The 24,709-nt window shown below is 42.4% G+C and overlaps 1 long non-coding RNA gene across 1 annotated transcript in view; it reads right to left on the reverse strand.

The window, feature by feature from the left end:
- Positions 1-12,397: 12,397 nt before the first annotated feature.
- The window catches only part of LOC149122758 (uncharacterized), a 28,571-nt gene continuing 16,259 nt past the window's right edge, over positions 12,398-24,709 (reverse strand). The window contains exon 2 of the long non-coding RNA XR_016219845.1: positions 12,398-12,627. This is a non-coding gene — a long non-coding RNA (uncharacterized LOC149122758). The remainder of the gene's footprint in view (positions 12,628-24,709) is intronic.

Raw genomic sequence — 24,709 nt, forward strand, 5'->3', positions numbered from 1 at the left:
AATATCAGTTTATTTTTGCTGCAAAAAGTTATTGAAATCCATGTATAGATTTTTCATAATATGCATTTTTTTCATGAACTTTTTGAAGATACCTGGGTGCATGGATCTCAAATTTTTTTGGCATCAAAGAAAATTTATCTTTCTAAAAAAATATTAAAGTAGCCTTTATATAGTGACAAAGGTAAGCAGATGAGCAGTTGCTAACGGGATTGTTGCTGACTTAGGGGGTTGTTCAAACAATGCAAGACTCAAAAGGAAGCTCATAATGCCCAAGTTGTCTTGTGCGCATTGTGAGTTAGTCCTAGTCAACCACTCATAGTGAGAAATGCAGAAGCAGGTGTTCACCTATGGGGAGGAAGAGGGGTTGACCCATCAGGAACAGAGCAGTGTAAGCTTTGCATGTTGGTGCCCGCAACTCACTCTACCTTCTCTTTGTTTAAGCCATAGGTGTGCTTTATCTTCACTGTATCACCTATGAGCTGCCAACCTTTAAATGAATGTGTTTCTGCTGATTTAGACTGCTCGGTACCTTCAGATTCCAACCATGTGTGTGTCTGGATTGCCAAGGATGCCAATAGCATTGCTCTTTGATCCTAGCCATGCAACCGAATTGCCTGTGGAGCTTTACAAATACAGATGACCAGGTCTTACCCCCAAGTTTTGTTTTAATGGACATGTTGTGGGGCTTGGGGATACACACACACGGAGAAGCTTTCTGGGAAACATGACATGTAGTTTTGTGAACTGCTATTCTATGCTTCTGCTGTGAGAAAAGATTAAGGGTTTGTGGTGTTTTTTTTTTTTTTTTTTTTTTTACAGGCAGAGTGGGCAGTGAGAGAGAGAGAGACAGAGAGAAAGGTCTTCCTTTGCCGTTGGTTCACCCTCCAATGGCCGCCGCGGCCAGTGCGCTGCGGCCGGCGCACCACGCTGATCCAAAGCCAGGAGCCAGGTGCTTCTCCTGGTCTCCCACATGGGTGCAGCAGCCCAAGCACTTGGACCATCTTCCACTGCTTTCCCAGGCCACAGCAGAGAGCTGGCCTGGAAGAGGGGCAACCGGGGCAAAATCCGGCACCCCGACCGGGACTAGAACCCGGTGTGCCGGCGCCACAAGGCGGAGGATTAGCCTAGTGAGCTGCGGCGCCAGCTAAAGATTAAGGTTTGACCCTGGCCATCGTTCTTATTGTCCAGTTCATTTTTCCACGGAAATCCCAGTGTAGGTGTACAGACTGTGCAGAAGGTGCAAGAGATCAAGTCCAGTCCACACATCCATAAAGTATTTTTTTTTTTTGACATCCCATTACCTTTTCCTATCCTTAGTGTAGGACTCACTGCTTTAGAATCAGGGGTACATCTTTCATTTCCTACTCTTTGGGCACTTCCCATTCCATACATTCTGAAGCTTAGAGTCCTTGTCTTTCTCCATAGCATTCAAGTTCTCCTCTTCCCTTGAGAAGCTCAACTGAATACCATCTACCTTTGGAATACATTCACCTTGCTGAATCTATAGCTCTTCTTCCAGGGCAGGTCCCAAACTCTACTGGATGCCTTTGTTGTCGAGTAAGATGAAATTTCCACTAAAACATGCTGTTTCTCCATTATTTGCCTCTTCTGGGGTACTTGTTAAATGGGGTATTTTTTTCTAGAGCACACAGCAATGTTTTAGCTACTGACAGCTTAGGTAAAGCCAGAAAAATATTCCAAAGGGGTGTCAACGAATGCCTTATTAAGTTGCTTTTATGGAAATATGGTTTCCATCCAGAATACAGTAAGAGCTCAAATGTAATGGAAAAATATATGATCGAAATATTTATTTTGTGTTTATAATGGTCCCTGGTATTCTGTAATTATCACGAACCTGGCCTTCAAGTTGCTTATGATTGAATACTGTTTGCACTGTTACCTGCCTGATTTGTACACCACTCAGGTTCTGACAAGGTGTCATGATGTGAGTTTACAATAGGGTCCTCAAATACATTCTACAAATGCAATGGCCAAACAGTGGGGCATGATATGGACATGAGTAGGTGCGGCAGGACATGGAAAGAAAGGCAGTGCACAGTAGAGAGCAAAAGCATGAGTATCCAAGACCATTGCACATAATTTGGGATGACTTCAGTAATGAGTCCCAAAGCACTTAGATGGCATAGCATGCTGTTAATTTCTAAAGAAAACATGTGTACAGAGTGGGGGCCACCAGCATTATGTAAATTCTCTTCTTGTCCTAAGAAACAAATGGTTCTCTCCTTGGAAAAGCAAAAATATTCTGGAGTAGAAGTGTTGTAGATGTTTGATCACTTTAAATCTGAGTTTTTAAAGTATTTTAATGCTGTTTTTCCCCTCATTTTTAAAAAGTGATATAAGATTAGCATCTTGCATTAAAATAAAATTAGAAACAGCTGAATTCAGTGACAGCTGTAAGAGATTTCTGGTTTTACACTGACCTGTAGCCCCGTGTCCACCCACTACACTCCAATTTGTGCAAAGGAAGCTGAGTGGTGACCGTGGGAGTGTGACTGGATATCATCTGTTCTTTCCTTACCTAATACATGAATACAACATTTTTTCCTGAAAATATAGTTTCCCCCATTCTCAATGGTTAAGGGAGAGATCTGTATATTTGGCCAAGTATTCAGTGTAGGACATTTGGGTAAAGACCTTCTCAAAGTATATTCTGCTAGTAAGTTAATGACAAAGAACTCCTTTTATTAATGATATTGAAAATATTTAATTCTGGATGGCCCAAGTCCTTGGGCCCTGCACCCCATGGGAGACCAGGAGAAGCACCTGGCTCCTGCCTTCGGATCAGCGCGGTGCGCTGGCTGCAGAGGGCCGGCCGCGGCGGCCATTGGAGGGTGAACCAAAAGGAAGACCTTTCTCTCTGTCTCTCTCTCTCACTGTCCACTCTGCCTGTCAAAAAAAAAAAAAAAAAAAAAAAGAAAATATTTAATTCTATTCTGCTAGTGTACTTACTGTCAGATAATACATTAGGAGCCATTTCTTTATTTGTTCACCTGTTAGTATTCCTTTCACATTTCCCCTCTACTCTCTTACCCTAGATAGCTAGTCAAAAATTTAAGCATATTTCTATAAATAAGCCTGAGGTAAAACAGAATATTCTAATTGAATTGCAGACTGTTTTTTAGAATTAAGCTATTTTAGTGTTATTAAGTAGCTTCCAGCTTCAGGAAATCATTTGCATTTTGTGAAAAGGGGGAATATCTGATATGAAGGACATTTTAAGGTGTTCTCCAACAGAGACGCCCCAATCTTTCCTCCTAGGGAGACAGTGTAGACAGGCGCAGATTCAGCGTTCATCCAGTACTAGGCTGGTACCTGAGGGAGTGACTTAACCTCTCCGGGCTGTTCCCTCGCCCTCGATGTGGTGCTGACACAGGAATTGCAAGAGAGAGAGAATGTCTGTTGCATTTTCAGAACAGCACTTAGAGCACAGGAACACTTGGCATGTGTTTTTGACTGCTATTGACAAACCCAAGCTTGTTTTTTCTTGCTTGTGACTCCAAAAATAGGTCTTTGAATGTGTATTCTGGCACCGGGCACCTGAAAGGATGTACTGGTCACCCTCTTGAGTCTTTGGTTGTTAAAGCGAGTCTAAGAACTTTTACAGTGAGTCCTTTTAAAACAGCTTCATCTCTCTGTTACTGTCTGACCTGAAATGGTTTCCGTGGCATAAGGAGACCTTTACCAAGTTCCATCAGGATCACAATCTCAGCATAATTTTCACAGCATATTTCCCTTGTCATATTCCACTCTGGTCATCTGAAAATTCACATTTTCATCGCAGAAAGTTCAGGTCAGTTTATGAAAATATTGCTACAGCAAAGTAAATTATTTAAAAGGAAACATTCCAACCTTTTTGACTTTCCACTTATAAGGTTCATGATAAAATTAACTGGTACTGGTTTCGCGCTCTCTCTCTCTCTTTTTTTTTTTTTTTTTCTCTTCCTGGCCAACCTGCTGACTTCCGATATTTTAACAGGAAGGAACTTTCCTTCTTTTTATGGACAAGGAAATTGAGGTTCAAAGAGATTAAGCATCATTTGTGGTTTAAATTATAGGTAGAATCAAACTTTTAATTTGGGACTGTGACCTCACCATATTTTATTTTATTTTATTTATTTTTAAAATTTATTTATTTGACAGATAGAGTTAGACAGAGAGAGAGAGAGAGATAGAGAGAAGGGTCTTCCTTCCGTTGGTTCACCCCCCCCCCCCAAATGGCCGCTACGGTCAGATCTATGTCGATCCAAAGCCAGGAGCCAGGTTCTTCCTCCTGGTCTCCCATGTGGGTACAGGGCCCAAGCACTTGGGCCATCCTCCACTGCCTTCCAGGGCCACAGCAGAGAGCTGGACTGGAAGAGGAGCAACCAGGACTAGAACCCGGTGCCCATATGGGATGCCGGCACCGCAGGCAGAGGACTAACCTAGTGAGCCACGGCGCCGGTCCCTCACCATATTTTAAATATCAAAAAAGTTTTTTGTAACTACAAGAATTCCTCATTTCAGTTTGAGGACATGAAATGCAATCAAGTGCACATCCAAGTGGGTTTTAGAACTAAATCTGAGTTTCTTTGAGAATGATCTATTCATTCGAAAAATTTAGAATAAAGCCACACTCAGGAAGTCGTAGAAGTCACTAAATGCTTAGAGCATCCATCCACAGAGATGACTGAAGAGATTGTTCAGTGTTTGGCTGCTGCAGATTTCTTTGTAGATGAAGAAAGTGTATTTTCTCTTTTGATATTAATTAACTCCGAGTGAAAAAATCATCTTGGAATTGAGAAGGTGGCACATTCACTTTAGTCTTTTCATTTCGGAATTGATCGAGAAGATGTAGGTGAGGGTCAAGTTAACTGCCTCATGTGAATTGACCTAAACCATAATAATAATAGAAACCTAACAAAACCATCATGTTTCTGTCATTAAAGAGACATAGAAAGGGCAGATTTATGGCTACATTCCTCAATATCAGACTTCAAATTGGTTCAATGAATCCACTGCATTAGTGCTCCAACTGTGGGACAGCTCCAGGGTGTCAGACACCCACGTGAGGCAATGGTGTTGAAAGTGATCTCAGAAAAACTGGGAGAGAAGCAACTGAATCAGAAGGAAAATGCCTATAAAAATCACTCAATTTAAATGATCTTAGAATTCATTGTGGCATATCAAGTTTTTTTTTTTTTTTTAAGGCTCAGAGCAGTAAGGTTAAAATAACAGTCTCCAGGATGTCAACATTCCTGCCCCAATTGCTAGCAGATAAAGAGTGTGATATTGTGATTAAGAAGAAATGTTTGTTTGGTCCCTTTTCCTGGGTACCAGCAACAGAGCTTCTGAAATTTCCTGAGTAATAAGGGTGAGAAGAACATTTTAGTAATTAATTAATACATTTTTTAGGAATTTTTTCTTTTAAAGATTTATTTATTTGAAAGAGTTATAGAGAGGCTGAGGCAAAGAGAGAGAGAGAGAGAGAGAGAGAGAGAGTGAGAGAGAGAGAGGTCTTCCATCTGTTGGTTCACTCCCCAGATGGCTGCAATGGCTGTAGCGGGGCCAATCTGAAGCCAGGAGCCAGGAGCTTCTTCCGGGTCTCCCATGTGGGTGCTGGGGCCCAAGGACTTGGGCCACCTTTTGCTGCTTTCCCAGGCTATAACAGAGAGCTGGATTGGAAGTGGAGTAGCAAGGACTTGAACCAGCGTCCATATGGGATGCTGACTCTGTAGGCAGCGGCTTTACCTGCTATGCCACAGCGCTGGTTCCTTTAGTAACAGTTGATCTCAGTCTAGTGCTTAGAAACTCCAATGTGATGTGAAAAAGGTCCTCCCTCCCTCCCTCCCTCCCTCCTCTCTCTCTCTCTCTCTCTTCTTTCTTTCTTTCTTTCTTTCTTTCTTTCTTTCTTTCTTTCTTTCTTTCTTTCTTTCTTTCTCTCTCTCTCTCTCTCTTTCTTTCTTTCTCTCTCTCTCTCCCTCCCTTCCTTCCTTCCTTTCTTCCTTCCTTCCTTCCTTCCTTCCTTCCTTCCTTCTTCCTCCTTCTTCCTTCTTCCTCCCTCCCTCCCTCCCCTTCCTTCCTTCCTCCTTCCTCCTTCTTCCTTCTTCCTTCTTCCTCCCTACCTTCTTTCCTTCTTCTTTCTTTCTTTCTTTCTTTCTTTCTTTCTTTCTTTCTTTCTTTCTTTCTTTCTTTCTTTCTTTCTTTCTTTCTTTCTTTCTTTCTTTCTTCCTCTCTTTCTTTCTTCCTCTCTTTCTTTCTTTCTTCCTCTCTTTCTTTCTTTCTTCCTCCCTTTCTTTTTCTTCCTCCCTCCCTCCCTCCCCCTCTCTCTCTCTCTCTTTCTTTCTTTCTTTCTTTCTTTCTTTCTTTCTTTCTTTCTTTCTTTCTTTCTTTCTTTCTTTCTTTCTTCCACATATACCAAGAACATAGAGGTGGGGGCCTCCAGACAGTTTCAGGCTGGGCACTGAGCACCAGGAAGATCAGAGCATGCTTGCAGAGTTGACACTTCCAGCCCAGCTCTCTACTGGAGATTGAGTTAATGTTCTGTGCCCAGTGATTTCATCAATCGGGCCTTTCTAAATGAAAGCCTCATAACACTTCTGAACATTATTCTTTGGAGAACTTCCAGATTGGGGAGCACGTCGATATTCCAAGAATATTGTGCAATCCAGTTCAACAAGAACAGACGCTCGTGCACGTGGGACCCTTCTGGACTGTCACCTTTTGTACCTTTTCATCTGCTGTGCATCTGAATTCCTTGTGATGTCCTTCCTAATAAACACGTAATGCTACATAAAGTGTTTACCTGAGTTCTGCAAGACATTCTAGCAACTTATTGACCTAGAGTAGACAGTTGTGTAACCTCTAACTTTAGCGGGTTGCTCACAGGGACAGGAGGTCTGGGGCTTGTGATTGGCATCTGAAGGGGGAGCAGCTTTGTGGGATTTAGACCTGAATATTGGGGTCTGGTCTAACTCAGGAAGTGAGATAAATTGTGAGATGCCCACCCAGTTATGTCCAGAGATTTGACAAACGGTAGATATAAGAAGAAAACCTTAAGTATTTGGTGACTTGGTTTGCATGGGCTGGTATTATTTCTTTATTAATGACTATGTGTCTTGATTCTTGAGAAGGCTTAGAATTAAGAACAGAAAGCATAAAATAAACCCACAGTGTTAACACTGTTTGGTTGTTAGGAACAATCTGTTTACATTTGGTACCTTAAGAAATTGTAATTGTATTTTTTTTTGTTCTAGTACTATTGGTTGAACTCTGTAATTAACACACAATTATTCTTAGGTGTTTAAGTTTTAACTGAAAAGTGATCTCTGTTAAATATAAGAGTGAGAATAAGAGAGGGAGGCAATGTACAATTTAGGACATGCTCAATCGGACTTGCCGCAAATGGTAGAGTTAGAAACGTGCCAGGGGATTCCAATACAATCCCATCAAGGTGGCATGTACCAATGCCATCTCACTAGTCCAAGTGATCAATTTCAGTTCACAATTGATCACACTGATAGGTCTAAGAGTCAAAGGGATCACACAAACAAGACTAGTGTCTGCGAATACTAACTGATAGAATCAAAAAGGGAGAGAACGATCCAACATGGGAAGCAGGATACACAGCAGACTCATAGAATGGCAGATATCCTAAACAGCACTCTGGCCTCAGAATCAGCCCTTAAGGCATTCGGATCTGGCTGAAGAGCCCATGAGAGTATTTTAGGCATGGAAAGCCAAGACACTCTGGCAAAAAACAAAAAAAACAAAAAAAAAAAACAAAAAACAAAAAAAAACCAAAACCAAACACCTAAATCCTAAATGAAAGATCTCTGTGAGTGAGATCCCAGTGGAAAGAACGGAGCCATCAAAGAAGGAGGTACCTTTCTCTGAAGGGAGGAGAGAACTTCCACTTTGACTATGACCCTGTCGGAATAAGATTGAAGTCGGCGAACTCAAAAGGCTTCCACAGCCTTGGCAGCTCATGACTAGAGCCTAGGGAGATTATTGACGCCATAAACAAGAGTGTCAAATTGTTAAGTCAACAACAGGAGTCACTGTGTACTTACTTCTCATGTGGGATCTGTCCTTAATTTGTTGTCCAATGTGAAGTAATGCTATAACTAGTACTGAAACAGTATTTTACACTTTGTGTTTCTGTGTGGGTGCAAACTGATGAAATCTTTACTTAATATATACTAAATTGATCTTCTGTATATAAAGATAGATGAAATGAATATTTTTTTTGACAGGCAGAGTGGACAGTGAGAGAGAGAGACAGAGAGAAAGGTCTTCCTTTGCCATTGGTTCACCCTCCAATGGCCACCGCGGCCAGCGCACTGCGGCCGGCGCAGCGCACTGATCCGATGGCAGGAGCCAGGTGCTTCTCCTGGTCTCCCATGGGGTGCAGGGCCCAAGCACTTGGGCCATCCTCCACTGCACTCCCTGGCCACAGCCGAGAGCTGGCCTGGAAGAGGGGCAACCGGGACAGAATCTGGCGCCCCGACCGGGACTAGAACCCGGTGTGCTGGCACCGCAAGGTGGAGGATTAGCCTAGTGAGCCGTGGCGCCAGCTGAAAATGAATCTTGATGTGAATGGAATGGGAGAGGGAGCGGGAGATGGGAGGGGTGCGAGTGGGAGGGAAATTATGGGGGGGGGGAAGCCATTGTAATCCATAAAAGAAATTGTAATAGTCAAGAGAATCTGACAAATAGAGTATCCAAGGGATTAGACTCATGATTCCAAATTAAAATGTGTAATTGCATAGTTAAATTTAGACTTGTTATTTTAAACTGAGAGGCATAAGATAATTTAGTAATACTTGTACACAGGGCTGGAATGTTTAAGAAAATTTATTACATTTACTTGAACTATTAAATATGTGGGAAGTTTTTTTTTATAAATGAGACTATTGAAGTGAATGTAAGGAAATCATAATAAATTAAATTTACAAACACAGTTTGAAATATTTACAAGCATTTAATTAATTGAATTTTGAAAACTCCTTAATAATAACTGCTAAAATTTAGTACATTTGTATATAGAATGAAATAGCATAAATCCAAGTACATCAGGAACAGTTTTATTTTTTGATAATTTAAAAGTTGAATGTTGAGCAAATAGCCTGAGTATGCCCCCATTTCCCTCAAGGGCACCAAAATACTTACTGTGACATTAATTAAGATTGTCTAAAATGAAAACTTAATGTTGCTATCTTTTAAAAAAACATTTTCAATATTTGATAGAAAAAAAATAATGTGTACTCCCATTTGGAAGTAGAACATGCACCTTAAGAAGACAGAATCTATAATGCTAGGTTTCAATATTTCTATAAGCATTTATTGCCTCTCTATGATGAAGGGTCAATGTTTACCAACCAGGTGGAGGATATGTGGGAGCATCACTGAGCCACATAAAGTTAGGGAACGTGTGCATTTTTCTCTCTGCTTTATTCCTAGAGAGAAGCAGCTAGTAGGTACACCATGAACCATTGTTGAGAGGAGGAATGGGGATGCGGAGGAGGGAGCATGATTTAGGAACCTTTGAGGGTCTGGCGTTGTGGTTCAGCACATTATGCTGCCACCTGAGATATCGGCGTTCCAGGTCAGGTGCTGGATTCTTTCAAGGAAAGATTTGAATAACTCACTGGTTTGGGGGCTAATCCTAGTTCTGATTCCACAACAAATGACAGGGAGGTTGAGCAACGTAAGCAGTATTACTTTTCTGCTTCCACTATTGTCAGGGTGGATAGGCACACTCTTAAACGAGGTATTTCCAGCCACAAGATTGTCTGCTGTCTTTAAAAATATATCAATAGGGAGAGGGAGTGGGAGACGGGATGGTTGCGGGTGGGTGGGAGGTTATGGCAGGGGGAAAAGCCGCTATAATTCAAAAGCTGTACTTTGGAAATTTAAACTTATTAAATAAAAGTTAAAAAATATCAATAATCAGGGTGGGTGCCGTGGCATAGTGGGTTAAGCCTCTGCCTGAGGCGCCGGCACCCCATTTGAGCACCAGCTCATTTCCCAGCAGCTCTTCGGATCCAGCTCTCTGCTGTGGCCTGGGAAAGCAGTGGAAGATGGCCCAAGTGCTTGGGCTGCTGCACCCACGTGGGAGACCTGGAAGAAGCTCCTGGCTCCTGGCCTTGGATCAGCTCAGTTCTGGTTGTTGCAGCTATTTGGAGAGTGAACCAGCAGATGAAAGACCTCTCTTTTGTCTCTCCCTCTCTGTCTGTAACTCTGTCTCTCAAATAAATAAATGTCTTTAAAAATATATTAACAAACAAGCCGGCGCCGTGGCTCACTAGGCTAATCCTCCGCCTTGCGGCGCCGGCACACCGGGTTCAGGTCCCGGTCGGGGTGCCGGATTCGGTCCCGGTTGCCCCTCTTCCAGGCCAGCTCTCTGCTGTGGCCAGGGAGGGCAGTGGAGGATGGCCCAAGTGCTTGGGCTGCTGCACCCACGTGGAAGACCAGGAAGAAGCATCTGGCTCCTGGCTTTGGATCAGCTCAGTTCTGGCTATTGCAGCTATCTGGCAAGTGAACCAGAAGATGAAAGACCTCTCTCTGTTTCTCCCTCTCTGTCTGTAACTCTGTCTGTCAAATAAATAAATAAATGTCTTTAAAAATATATTAACAAACAAAACATAAATTAACTAGGCTCCATGGTTTACAAGTAAACAGCAAAGTTGTGCATAGCTATTAACATAAAATCCTTTCTAGTGTGGCCTAACAAAATGCAAACATCTATGGAAGACAGAATAGTAAATTTAGAACTGACCATGTCATTGTGTCTCCTATCTTTGATAACTGGATGCATTTGATTGCAGGCAACAAAATTCTGACTGCAAAAACTTCACCAAATAGCATGTATACCATGATGTGTGCAGGGTGGTGGATGTAGGACTAGGTCTGTATGGTGCTCTACAGAAGACATTTGAGCCCAGGTTTCCATCTCTCTACACAGTGTGCTTTCTGGAAGCTTCCTTGCTGCCAGATGCCTACCTGCCTTAGGCTGCTCAATCCATGCTCAAGACAGAAGTGGGAGGGGTGGTGCCAGATACTGACTTCTAATAGAAAAAAAAATTTCTCTAGAGCCTTGCTCCTTGGAAAGTGTTATGTCCCAGGGTCACTTGTAGGCATAAATGAGGCTAGGAGAAGGAACGCAAACTCTCAGAGCCTCTATGAGACAGAGCGACCAGGGAGGAGCAATGAGGTGGAATGTTGAGGTCTTTCGTGCAGCCACCACCATAGAATTCTGTGCCCTTTTAGGCAAAAGCACTCAAATTTTTCAATTGGCCTGTTCACGTTAAGAGAATACCTTCTTATAGCTGATTCTTATGTGTGTGAATGATGGTCAGCCTCAATTTTGCCAAACAAAGATTCACAAGTGAATGAAAATGTGTTGTGACAAAGATGTACAATGGTCCACTAACTTCAGGTTGCTGGCTGCATGATTTTGGCTTAGGAGGGTATCCCATCAATTTGTCATTTCCCGACGAATGTTGTTTTAGAATGTGATTCATGAATTGATGCAAACGTGTATTGCAAGATATCATAAATCAAAGAAACACAGTGGCAAAAGAAGTTTTTCAGATTATTTTGAACCTATTTATTGGGAAATTGCTTCAGACCAGATATCAGAGAAATGGGAATCCTTTGGGCCTATAGAAAGATATTAATGGTGAAACCATCACAAATGTGCATATTCTGGGTTCACAATGAAGTAATTGTGAGCGCCAGACCCTTTGCTACATAATTCACATCTGTTTTCCTTTTTTGCCTGTCACCAAACTCCTGGGAAGTGTTTCTTATTACAGACGAGGGACCTGGGGAGCCTGAAGGAGTTGATCAGTGGATCAAGGTCACGGGAACTAAATGACAAAACTCAGGCTTCTCTAAGTCAGCCTGCTTACTGGCTACACTCCTGACAAGATGACACTTGTCTGTCCAGGAAATACTCATTTCGCGACCTCCGCAAACACTCTTCTGTGTGTGTGAGGACCACACACAGCCGAGCCTGCCAGAGGGATGGTGGACATGCACAAAAATGTGTGTGAGCAATCAGACAGCTAAAAGTTTGGGAGGACCAATGCGCCTCTGTGTGTGTGGAGGACACAGCGGCGGTAGGCAGTCCACGATACTTTAAACATTCAAGGTTATTAAAAGAATAAGCTTTTTAAAGTACTTGGAGTTACAGTTTTTGAAAAAATGACAAAGCTAAACCATGGAAATTAGTATTTTCTTGGTCTCAAATATATCCAGTGCCCCTGAGAGTTTCATCCCTGAGAAAAATCTCACGTCTACTCGGCTTTCACGCTGTCGTGGTAGTCGACGAGTTTGTGCATATAAGGAAAAGGAAAATTCTTTTTGTGGCTTTGTGTCTTCCTATAAATAATATAAGAGCATTCCTAAAAGCCTAGCGATTGCGGGTTGCATGTCTTCTTCTTCGCTCTCCCTCCTCTTTGTTTTCATGTCTTCTTAAATTTCAGGAAGGCAGGCACGGCAGTTTTCTGTGCAGCCTTATCTCTCACGCCAAAAAGAGGAGTGGGCTCACAATAGCAGCTCCTCTTCTCATCTGCACACGCACGCTGAGCAGGGAAAGTTCAGCCGTCTGGCTTCAAATGGCAGCTTTCAAAGGCATGAAAAAAAAGTAAAGGGGAGAAAAGGAAACAAATATTGAGCTATTACAAAGAGTTTTTAAGCAAGACATGTTTATTAAGCGGACTTTATTCTCTCTCACACATTCAAAGACATCTGATTAAACCATGCCAGAGAAATCGACAAAGCTTTTTTCCATCTGTGCAGGACAGATAAACCATTTCTTGGCAGATTTTTATCATCTTTCCGGCTCTATATCCAGGGAGAAATTCTGACAGAGTGTCATGTGAGGCAGAAGTGGCAAACACACGGAGTCCAGGTCCGGAAAGCCTAGCTCCTATCTGATGTTCAGCTGTGGGGGGCTGCAGTTTGGGATTTGGTGTCATTCGGTGCCTCCAGCTGGTACTTAGAAGTGCATGGGGTGATTTGGGCTGACACCAGGAAGAAATCCTAGAGACACAGATAAAAACACTGTGAAGAGCAATGCTTTCCTAGTAGGCATTCTTAAGACTTTTTCTAGAAATGCAATTTCATGTCAACAGAAAAGCATTTTCCCAGGCAGCCAAAGTGGCTCTGTGTGGCCTGTCATTCACTCCTGATGTGTTGTTTGAAACCTCTTTCCAGAAGGAAAGTCAGTGAAACCTGCATTCGGATCTGTGCTCTCTTTTCCACTGCTCAGCGTCTCCACTGTGGATGGGGCCACCTTTCCTGTACTATAAAAACTACTGGAAGAGCCGGCACCGTGGCTCACTTGGTTAATATTCCGCCTGTGGCACCCGCATCCCATATGGGCGTCGAGTTCTAGTCCTGGTTGCTCCTCTTCCAGTCCAGCTCTCTGCTGTGGACCGGGAGTGCAGTAGAGGATGGCCCACATGCTGGGGCCCTGCACCCTCATGGGAGACCAGGAGGAAGCTCCTGGCTCCTGGCTTCAGATTGGCGTAGCTCCGGCTGTGGCAGCCATTTGCGGAGTGAACTAACAGAGGGAGGACCTTTCTCTCTGTCTCTCTCTCTCACTGTCTAACTCTATCTGTCAAATAAAAACAAAACAAAACAAACCTACTGGAATTGTACAGGACTTCTGTTTCAGAGGGCTCCACTGACTTCTGTAGACAATATCTTTCATATTTTCACAGGCTCCTCTTTTTAATATTGAACAGAGATAATTTTGAGAAAAAAGGCAAGTAAAGAGAATATTTTGAAGTATTTTTTTTCATCAGACACTGGTTGCAATGAAATTCTATATTCACATTTGAGAGTAAATTATTCCAATTGTTTCATTCACACTGTAGTCTTTTTTTCCTATTGTATTTTTTTTTTGACAGATAGAGTGGACAGTGAGAGAGAGAGAGAGAGAGAGAGAGAGAGAAAGGTCTTCCTTTTGCCGTTGGTTTACCCTCCAATGGCTGCCGCGGCCAGTGCACCATGCTGATCTGAAGGCAGGCGCCAGGTGCTTCTCCTGGTCTCCCATGAGGGTGCAGGGCCCAAGGACTTGGGCCATCCTCCACTGCACTCCCTGGCCACAGCAGAGAGCTGGTCTGGAAGAGGGGCAACCGGGACAGAATCCGGTGCCCCGACCGGGACTAGAACCCGGTGTGCCGGCGCAGCAAGGCAGAGGATTAGCCTAGTGAGCCACAGTGCCGGCTTCCTATTGTATTTTCAAATTCACATTTTCTTTACTCATTCCTCATTTTCTTCCCAGTGTTTTTTGTTTCTTATTAGCAAGGCTTTATTGAGAGTCTCATGTATTTCACACCATTTCTAAATTAAAGAGACAAATGATCAGAGTCAGCCCATTTTGGTAATCTAAAATAATCTTCCCACCCAAGGTATTTAACTTAATCAGAAGCTGCAACATTCCTGTTGCCATATAAGGAGGTACAGTCTCAGGTTCCAAGGACTAGAACAGGTCATTGTTCTGCCTACCACAATAGGTGCCTTAATTACCGAGGCACAGAGAAGTTGCATTTTTGTCCTATTACTCCACAAGCTAGGTTTTAAATGCTGGCAGTTAGCTTCTAAAGCCTGGATTTTTATAATCATTGTCCATACTACAATGAAAAATAACTTAAATATTTTGAAAATCATTAGGTTGTGTCAGATGGCTCTACAAATCACTACCTTTATAGAAGAAAGAGTCAAATCACACTCTTTCTCTAACGTTTGAAACAAGATCCCTCAAAGCATTCTCTGTACATGCCCAAAGGAACTGAAGTTGGTCCAAGAGATGGTTGCAATCCCATGTTTACTGCAGCATTGTTCGTAATGAAACCAAGATATGGCAGTAGTGCCTCAACAGATGAAAACAAAGAGATTGTGATATACACACACAATGGAACACCACGCAACCTTAAAAAAAACCTTAAAAAAGTGATGAAATGGATGGAACTGGAGGATATTATGCCAAGTGAATAAGCCAAGCACAGAAAGATAAGTACTGTGTGGCCTCATTTGCTTGTGTATTCTAAAAACGTCAATCTCATAGAAACAGAGGAGAGAGTTGTTGGCTGGAATCAGGGGACAGAAGGGCCAGGACAAAAGAGAAACTGACCAAATCGTGCAAAATCTGCACCTGGAGAAATGGGTTTTGATCTACTGCACTGTTTTAATCTACTGTTAGTGTGATGACCACTGCTAACAATACTGTGGCGTATGTTTAGAGATAACTAAATTAGATTTTTAAAAAGATTTATTTATTTGAGAGGCAGACTTACAGAGAGAGAGAGAGAGAGGTCTTCCATCTGCTGGTTAACTCCACAAATGGCAGCCAACGGCTGGAGCTGGGACTGTCTGAAGCCAGGAGCCAGGAGTCAGAAGCTTCCTCCAGGTCTCCCATGCAGGTGCAGGGGCCCAAGCACTTGGACCATCTTCCACCGCTTTGCCAGGCCATAGCAGAGCTGGATTGGAAGAGGACCAGCTGGCACTCTAACAGGCGCCCATATGGGATGCTGGCACTGCAGTCTTAACCTGCTATGCCACAGCGCTGGCCCCTAGATTAGATTTTTAACATTCTCACTATAAAAATGTGAGGTGATAGATATGTTAATTAGAGTGATTTAATCCTCCTACAATATATACAAAGATCAAAACACCACACTGTACTCTAAATATCTACAATTACTATCAACTAAAAATAACTAAGAATAAATAAATTTAAAACCACTCTCCTCTTAGAAGCAGGTATGGCTCACCATTATTTAACATCCTCAACTATAGCATTCATGTCATTTTTCTTCCCGTTTTTGTTTCCTACATCTGCTTCAGTTAGAAGACTTTGATATAGTGCTTGAGTAATCCATATGGATACCTGACAGTCATGGTGCTCAGCTCAGTAATAACTTAAAATTGGTTGCTCTGGGAGTATTTACACCAGGGAAATTGGCAAACACTTACTCAGAAGGGTTTTAATTGTTTTTTTCTGGAGAGCTTATTGTTAAACAGTCACCTTATTTTAAAACAATCACAATGTTCCCCTTAACTTTTTATTGCATGTCCAAAGAATACAGAGATGGCTCACTATATCCATGGATTTCACATCTGTAGCTTCAGCTAGCAAGGAGGGGCAAATATTTGACAAATGTTACATCTGAATTGAGCAGGGAAAGATATTTTTTGTTTCATTATTCCCTAAAAATAGAGTATAAAAAGCTACTTACATAGTGTTTGTATTGTATTAGAAGCTTTAAATAATTTAGAGGGGGCTGGTGCTGTGGTGTAGCGGGTAAGGCTGCCACCTGCAATGCCAGCATCCCACATGGGCGCCGGTTCAAGTCCCAGCTGCTCCACTTCCGATCCAGCTCTCTGCTATGGCCTGGGAAAGCAGTGGAAGATGGCCCAAGTCCTCAGGCCCCTGAACCCGCGTGGGAGACCCAGAAGAAGCTCCTGACTCCTGGCTTTGGATTGGCACAGCACTGGCCATTGTGGCCAATCGAGGAGTGAACCAGCAGATGGAAGATCTCTCTCTCTCTCTCTCTCTCTCTCTGCCTAATCTCTCTCTGTGTAACTCTGACTTTCAAATAAATAAATAAATATATTTTTAAAAAAGTAAAATATATGGGAGGATGTGTGTAGGATAATATACCATTTCACATAAGTGACTTGCGTACCCACAGGTCTTGGTATCCATGGCAGGTCCTGGAACCAGTTTCCCATGAACATGAAAGACAGAGTGTGGTTTTCTTGGATTTACACCATTGGTGGGATATTACATCAGAGTGTAGCAGGACAGGACACATCCCTTAAAGCATTTGGTATGGGGCAATGAAAACTGAGTTCTGTTTTAGTTTCCACCACTATAAAATGATGAAGCAAGTGAACACATGAGTCGAAACTAAAAATTATGGACCCAATTCTCAGACTGTTGTTCTTTCTCTCTAGGTTTAGTAATAGGGATTTGATCTCATTTTCTTCACTGAAGTAGTATCTTTTAACAGAAATAGGATTAGAATGTAATTATTTCTATTCCTACAATACTTCCAGTTTGGCTTTTAGCTACCCATGCTGACATTCATATCATGAGTATATTTGGGTAAATACCCACCATTCATTTTGCCTTCTGAGGTAAAAGAGATTTCTCATGATAAACTAATTTCTCATCCATTAAATTGTAAGACAGAGAAACCACAACATGGAGAACCCAATATGACATTCCTGCTAATGTGCAGGTGATATTCAAAATGTACAAATCAAGTTATTTTGACAGACTACGAGCACTAGGTATGGAAATTGGTCGAGTGCTCTAGTCACTAAGTTCAGTGTTAAATATAAGCTATTGGAGAAATAATTTAGGACGTTACTCTTTGACGATATTTGCAGGTTGGCCTTCGGTCACAAAGTTATTTCAAGAACAATTCTGCAATGGCTTCCTTTGAAGCAAAACAAACAGAAAGCTGCCGCCTATGTTTTCTGAGTGACCTGACTTAATAATAAGCTGATTTTTGAGAGGATGGTGATTACGTTCTTGAGTGGAGTTACTGAGAGCTCTGTCTGTCTTCTGGTCTGGTAAGTAACATTCAAATATTGCTTATCAGTTTTCCAGATTCTTTATGAGTTAGTAGCACATTTTGCTACAGAGTTCCCTCCAAATGCTTAAAACGCTTAATTATAATTAAATATTCAAATTGATAATTATATAGCAATTATATGATGCTATTTTGTTTGAGGAAGTAGAATTTAACTAAAGCGGAACCAATAAAGTACCACTTAAATCATCTCCTGTTTTTGAACTTTTGTCATATCACAATGTGATCCTCACGTTTTGTAAAACATGGGGGCTATGAGCTGAATGTTGGTGTCCTCCCTTCCTGCCCAGAGTTCACTTGCTGAAATCCTAACCCCCACGGTGGGTGATGGTGTTAGGAGATGAGGCCTTTGGGAGTTGAACAGTTCCTATGAGAGCGGAGCCTCCAAGAACGGGATTAGTGGCCGCAGAGAGCTGTTATAAAAGGGCCCCTCACCAGACACTAAGTGGGCAGGCACCTTGATCCTGGCTTCCTGACCTCCATCACTGTTTGTATTTCCTCCCCCAAGCTGTGGTATTTTTGTGACAGGAGTCTGAATGCAGACTCTGTGCTTTGTAGTGTTGTTACTATTTTTAATTCTTGGTTCCCATTATTCCATTCTAAAGTCTAAAAAGGAGTTCAAAATTTCATGGAAAATGTGCATTGACGCTTAATTTAATTTGATGTGAACTTTTAAAAACTGCCTCATCCTTACCTTTTCTAATGCTTAATCAATATAGAGTCTTCAAAAATTAATTGGAAATGCATGTTATGAAAACCGATACGTGGATTTCAAAACTTTTTGCACCAAGATAAATAGACCTTCTCTTTCAACTTCTTGACAAGCCTTTTGAAGAACCTTTGCAATATATAAACTTAGAAAAATATAAATTTGTTGAAGTTTACTACTGCCTTCCTAGGATATTTCTTTATCATCTACCTATCTGTCTATATATCAATAGTGTCTATGCATACATGCAGTCACACACTGCCTTACAATGTTTCCATTCATTATGAACTACACATATAATCTTGTTTTTTTTTTTTTTTTTTTTTGACAGGCAGAGTGGACAGTGAGAGAGAGACAGAGAGAAAGGTCTTCCTTTGCCGTTGGTTCACCCTCCAATGGTGCACCGCGCTGATCCGATGGCAGGAGCCAGGAGCCAGGTGCTTTTCCTGGTCTCCCATGGGGTGCAGGGCCCAAGCACCTGGGCCATCCTCCACTGCACTCCCTGGCCCCAGCAGAGAGCTGGCCTGGAAGAGGGGCAACCGGGACAGAATCCGGCGCCCTGACCGGGACTAGAACCCGGTGTGCCGGCGCTGCTAGGCGGAGGATTAGCCTAGTGAGCCGTGGCGCCGGCCATACACATATAATCTTAAAATTATACAGTTATGACTCTTTTATGGTTGTGTTGCTTAGTGGAGTTGGCGCCATCCTAGTTTGTGCAAGTATACTCTGTGATGTCTACACAGTGACAAATTGCTCACTGAGCATTTCTCAGACTTTATCTCCAGCATTACACAACACATGAAAAGGGTCTCCAAAAGGTTGCAGAAAGAATTAAAAGATGGCTTTATCTTGGTGTGAAAATATTTGAAATCCATGTATATGAGGGGATCTTCAAAAGTTCATCAAAATGAGTATTATGAAAAAACTGTACATATACAAGCATACATATATGTTTATTTAATTAACAATTGTGACACAGACAATATGTGGAAGGAAATTGGCCTCATAACTTAAGATTGGAGAAGAGGAAACTCTGCTATATGTTCAGGAAGAGAAAAAAAAATTTTTTTTTTTGACAGGCAGAGCTAGACAGTGAGAGAGAGAGACAGACAGAAAGGGCTTCCTTTCTGCTGTTTCACCCCCTCAAATGGCCACTACGGCCAGGGCGCTGCACCGATCTGAAGCCAGAAGCCAGGTGCTTCCTTCCAGTCTCCCATGCGGGTGCAGGGCCCAAGCACTTGGGCCATCCTCCACTGCACTCCTGGTCCACAGCAGAGAGCTGGACTGGAAGAGGAGCAACTGGGATAGAACCCGGCACCCAAACCAGGACTAGAATCTGGGGTACTGGCGCTATAGGTGGAGGATTAGCCAAGTGAGCCACGGCGCTGGCCCAGAGAGTGATTCTTTAAAAGGTTCTAAATATTGAGTTTCTGAGCCATCTTTTAAACAACAGATTAGATTTCCTAATTCCTAAAGGAGATATTCAATAGACAATCCATGTTGCTTATTGCTTTCCTGTTGTACACCATTGTTTTTCTGGTGTGTACCATTTGTTGGTATATTTCATTGTTCAGATCAATTATCCTTAAATAAAGTGGGAGAAAAGTGTTATGAGGATAGAAGCTTACAATAACTAAAATCTCATTTTTTTCGCACCCTGATACAAGACAAATTCCTCCCCCACCCAGTCCAGCTGGACTTTGATAATTCTAAGGGTTCTGATACCTTTGGGAGACTTTGCTTGCCCAGCCAGCTCCTGCACTGGAAGTCCCTCAGTCTTTAGCAACTTGGCCTTGCCAAAAGTCATGACTTCACTTGGGAGTCCCTGTTTTCTGTGGACTTACAATGATGTCCGTCTGCCCTCAAGGGCCTTAAAATACAGTGGAAGAAGAAAGGAATGCAAACAAGTATGTGCAGAAAACCAGAAATCCACAGACTGATAGGAAACGGAGGAGGGAGTGAGCTGATCTACTTAGGGGTGAGGAGAGAGCATCAATGAGACCTTGATCAATCTTACAGAAAAGATTCAACTTTTTGAAAAGGAAAGAAACGGAGAGAGAGAGAGAAGGAGAGGGAGACGGGAAAGAGAGAGAGAGAGTGAGAGAGAGAGAGAGAGAGAGAGAGAGAGAGATATTACCCAGAATATGTTGGTTCACTCCCCAAATTCCCACAATAGCTAGGGCCTGGGCTGGGCCAAGCTGAAGCCATGGGGCTGAAACTTCATCCAGGTTTCCCACATGGTTGGCAGGGGTCCAAGTAATCAATCTTCCACTGCATTCTCCGGTGCCTTAGCAGGGAACTGGATCAGAAGCAGGGAAACCGGAACTCAACCAGTTTGCACTGCTGTGCCACAACACTGAGACTGATCATTGTAGCCGTGAATTAACCTTGATAGACCAATATAGGGTCAGCACTGTGGTGCAGAAGGTTGCATTGTTGTTTGCAGATCGGTGTGCTGGCTCTGCTTCCAATCCAGCTCCTCCCAAATGCTCCTGGGAAAGTAGCAGAAGATGATCCGTGATCTTGGGCCCCTACCAATCATGTGGGAGACCTGGATGGAGTTCCTAGCTGCTGGCTTTGGCCTGGCCCAGCCTCTGTCATTGTGGCCCTTTGGGGAGTGAGCCAGTGGATGGAAGATTTCTCTTTCCTTCTCTAACTCCCTCTCTCTCTCTTACTCTGCCTTTCAAATAAATAAGCAGACATAAGAAAAAAATAAAAATAGATCCATTACCAAGGAGGATCAGATCCAACAGTGGATCTCAGAAAATGAAGAAAGAGACCTAGAGTAATGGAGAAAAAAGTGTGTGTGTGTTCGTGTGTGTGTGTGTTCGTGTGTGTGTGTGTGTGTGTGTGATGTCAAATTAGGACAATTAAGGGATTTAAGGAACTTGGACATTGTGTTAATTTGTTTTGACTTATTCTCATGGGCTACAGGAAACAACCAGATAGATAGGACACAGCTATGCTTTGTTTGCTGTTTATGAAATTAATTAATGGTATTTTAATGCATTGAACTAGTTTGCAAAATTTGAAAGCTCTATATATTTTCACTGAAAAATTTCAGATTGTTAGTCTTTCTTGATAAATCGAAAGAGGTGCAATTCTCTCTAGTTGTCTCCCAGATAATATTCAACAGGCACTTCCAACAGTTTACACTGAACAAATTCACTCCAGTTTACCACATTCTTCCAGCCCTCTACTTTGTCACCCCAGCAGTGAGGTCAAGCATTATTCATTAATTATAATTAAACTCAAGCTGTCTTTCTCATACACAGCCAGAATACGTACAGTCTACCTGGTCCATGTAAGTACCTTACTTTGGAGCTCCTGTGGTAGCAATGATGAGAAAGTGAAGCATTTTAAACTATGGAATAGCACGGTCAGAACTGCATTTTAGAAGCATCACAGTGGCAGCCAAATTGGAGAGGAGGTGGAGCAGGAGGAAGGGAGACAGGAATAGGTTTAGATTTATTCAATGATGCAGAGAGTCTAAGCTTAGTAGAGTGGTATCTGACTCTGCTTTCTGCTGCTGTATTAGAATACCTGAGGCTAATTCATAATAAGGAGGAAATTTGTTTGATCAAGGGCTGCATCCGGTGAAGGTCTCCTTGCTGCTTCATAACATGATGGGAGGAGTCTCATGATGAGAGGAATAGCAGGAGCTGGCCTAACTTGCTTTTATATCATACCACTGTCTTGATAGCTAGCCCACTCCAGAATTAATTCATGGCATTTCCCCATTCATGAGGGCAAGGCCCTTATAGCCTGATCACCTCTGATTAGGCCCTACCTCCCTCTCCTGTTACATTGGGAATGATGCTTCTAACATATCAACTTTGGGGGACACATTCACAAAACAGCACATAGAGAGGAGGTGATATAAAGGAAAGTGGCTTGTTCTACCAGCATATTACTGAGGTCCTGCTATTTATTAACTGCACTATGTATTAATTGCACTACATTTTTTCTAGTCACTCCGATTGCCTTTAAGGTATCTGTCGTCTGTGTGTGGCTCTCTCCTCAAAGCCTGGGATGTGGCTTTACTTTCTCACATGCTGTCCATGTAATGTGATTGACATGGAGAGGTCATAAATTTTCATGACTAATGATTAGTTTGTGTCCCTAAAGAGGGGATTTATGGCAATGGGAGGCTTTCAAAATAATGGGAGGCTGTCTAGCATGTTCGGTCTCTGATGTAATTAGCAGGTCTCAACTGAGAAGGAGGGACAAATGGACAAACCCTCCAAAGGGTGGCATTTAGTTTCACAAAAGCATCCATGGCTATTGTTTTCACAATATAAGGCACATAAATTAAACCAAGAAGAGCATTTCTTTAATGCTGGAAATCAACACAAGGCAGAAAGTGCTACTGGGAATGCCTACAGGAAGCAAAGGCACACACTTTGAAAATAATCATCTCATACAAGAGTGGCTTTTTGGGGTTCACTGCTGGGAAATTCTGCTTTTTGAGGATATCCCAAGTCTGTCTACTCATCAGTCTTGAGAATCCGTTAAATTCTAAGCTTACTGTCTATGTGGGGTCCCCACTGGGCTTCAAGAAGGCAGGTGCAAGAGAATTTGTCTTCTGTCTTGCCTGGGGTAAAAACAGAAAGCAGGTCTGTTTTAGAATATCTAACTCATAGAATATCACCAAGGGTGATATTGCAATTGCTAATTATTGCAAGACATTTTTTAATTCCTGTAATGAACAGGTGTGAACTTTGTCTTATGGCCTTAGAAAAGATGCAATATATTGTCAGTAATATTTTCTTTATGTAACCTATGTGCATTGTAGAAGTGTAGTAGCCCAACAGGTAGCTGAATGAGGGCAGCATTTCAAACAGACTTAGATTAGATGGTGGGATTTTCAAAAGCAAGCACCTTTCCTTGTACATTTGTGAATCCTCAGTACTCTGATGCTCACCGCATGAGAAAGAGAGTAAATGAATTCCTATTTTACAAGCTTGATCCCTGTGTATCTAGATCTTTACCCCATTCAGTAGGAGAAACTTATTTGACTTAGAATCTTGCTATTCAAGATGAGCAAATCTTAGTATTCAATATAAAATAGCCTTATCCCACAATGCGAATTCTTGGTACTTTGATAGTCTAATTAGTAATGTTTCCCATTTCTTTTTTACTTCTCTTGAAAAATTGCTGTTTATTCGAGACGCGAGCTTTCATGGTCGTGTTAGGAAGTTTTCTTGGAAGGAGATTTGGAGAAGTTACTCAATTGGATCTCTAGCTGTAACATTTTTTTTTTTAACTTAAAAAAAGGAATTATAGTTCCAAGCACTGTCTGAGGAGAGAATGAAAAGAAACCTCATAGAAAATAATTGAATAATATATTAGAGGGAAATGGGTTCTATGTAGAAAAAAAATAGAGCTGTGCATTGGGTTATAAGGGATGGGTCCCTAGATTGTGGCAACTCACTTTTGTTTTCTTAAATTTTTATGTATTTATTCTTATGCACTTGAAAGAAGACAGAGAGAGAGAGAGAGAGAGAGAGAGAGAGAGAGAGAAAATAAGTGTTCCTTCCACTCATCTACCCCCTAAATGCCCTGCATCAGCTGAGGCTGAGCCAGGATAAAGCCAGGAGATGAGAACTCAGCCCAGGTCTCCCCAGTGAGTGGGAGGGCCTCGATCACTTGAGAGCTCGCCTGCTGCCTCCAGGGTATGCATTAGCAGGAAGGCGGAATCAAAAGAGGAGCTGGGATCAAACCCTGGCATTCCCATATGGGATGGGAGTATCCCAAGCATCACTTTAACTGCTGTGGCAAGTGCCTTGCTCAAGTTTTAATTTTTTTTTTGACAGAGAGTGACAGAGAGAGAGACAGAGAGAAAGGGCTTCGTTCCGTTGATTCACCCTCCAAATGGCTGCTTAAGGCTGGCACGCTGCGCTGATCTGAAGCCAGGAGCCAGGTGCTTCCTCCTGGTCTCCTATGTGGGTGCAGGGCCCAAGCACTTGGGCCATCCTCCACTACACCCTGGTCCACAGCAGAGAGCTGGACTGGAAGAGGAGCAACTGGGACTAATACCTGGTGCCCCAACCAGGAGTAGAACCCGGCGCCCCAACAGGGACTAGAATCCGGGGTACTGGTGCTACAGGCGAATGATTAGCCTAGGGAGCTGCACTGCCAGCCTCAAGTTTTAATTTTAAAGCAACCAAGCCAGGCAGGTCTCAGGGAGGAGGTTACAGAGAGGGAAGTTAATAAATGCTGGGCTGGAAAGGCTAAATGAGGAAAGGGGAGGAGACTAGAGACATGCAATGAAGACATCTTTTCTTGAGAATTATTACTGAAAAGGGGAACAAAGAAGAGGGTGGCAGTTGGAAAGGAAATGAGACAGACACATATATGTATGTATGTATGTGTGTGTGTGTGT

The sequence above is a fragment of the Oryctolagus cuniculus genome, chromosome 13 (genome assembly GCF_051225735.1).
Source record: "Oryctolagus cuniculus isolate XC-2025 breed Fujian yellow rabbit chromosome 13, ASM5122573v1, whole genome shotgun sequence".
NCBI classification, from domain to species: Eukaryota; Metazoa; Chordata; class Mammalia; order Lagomorpha; family Leporidae; genus Oryctolagus; species Oryctolagus cuniculus.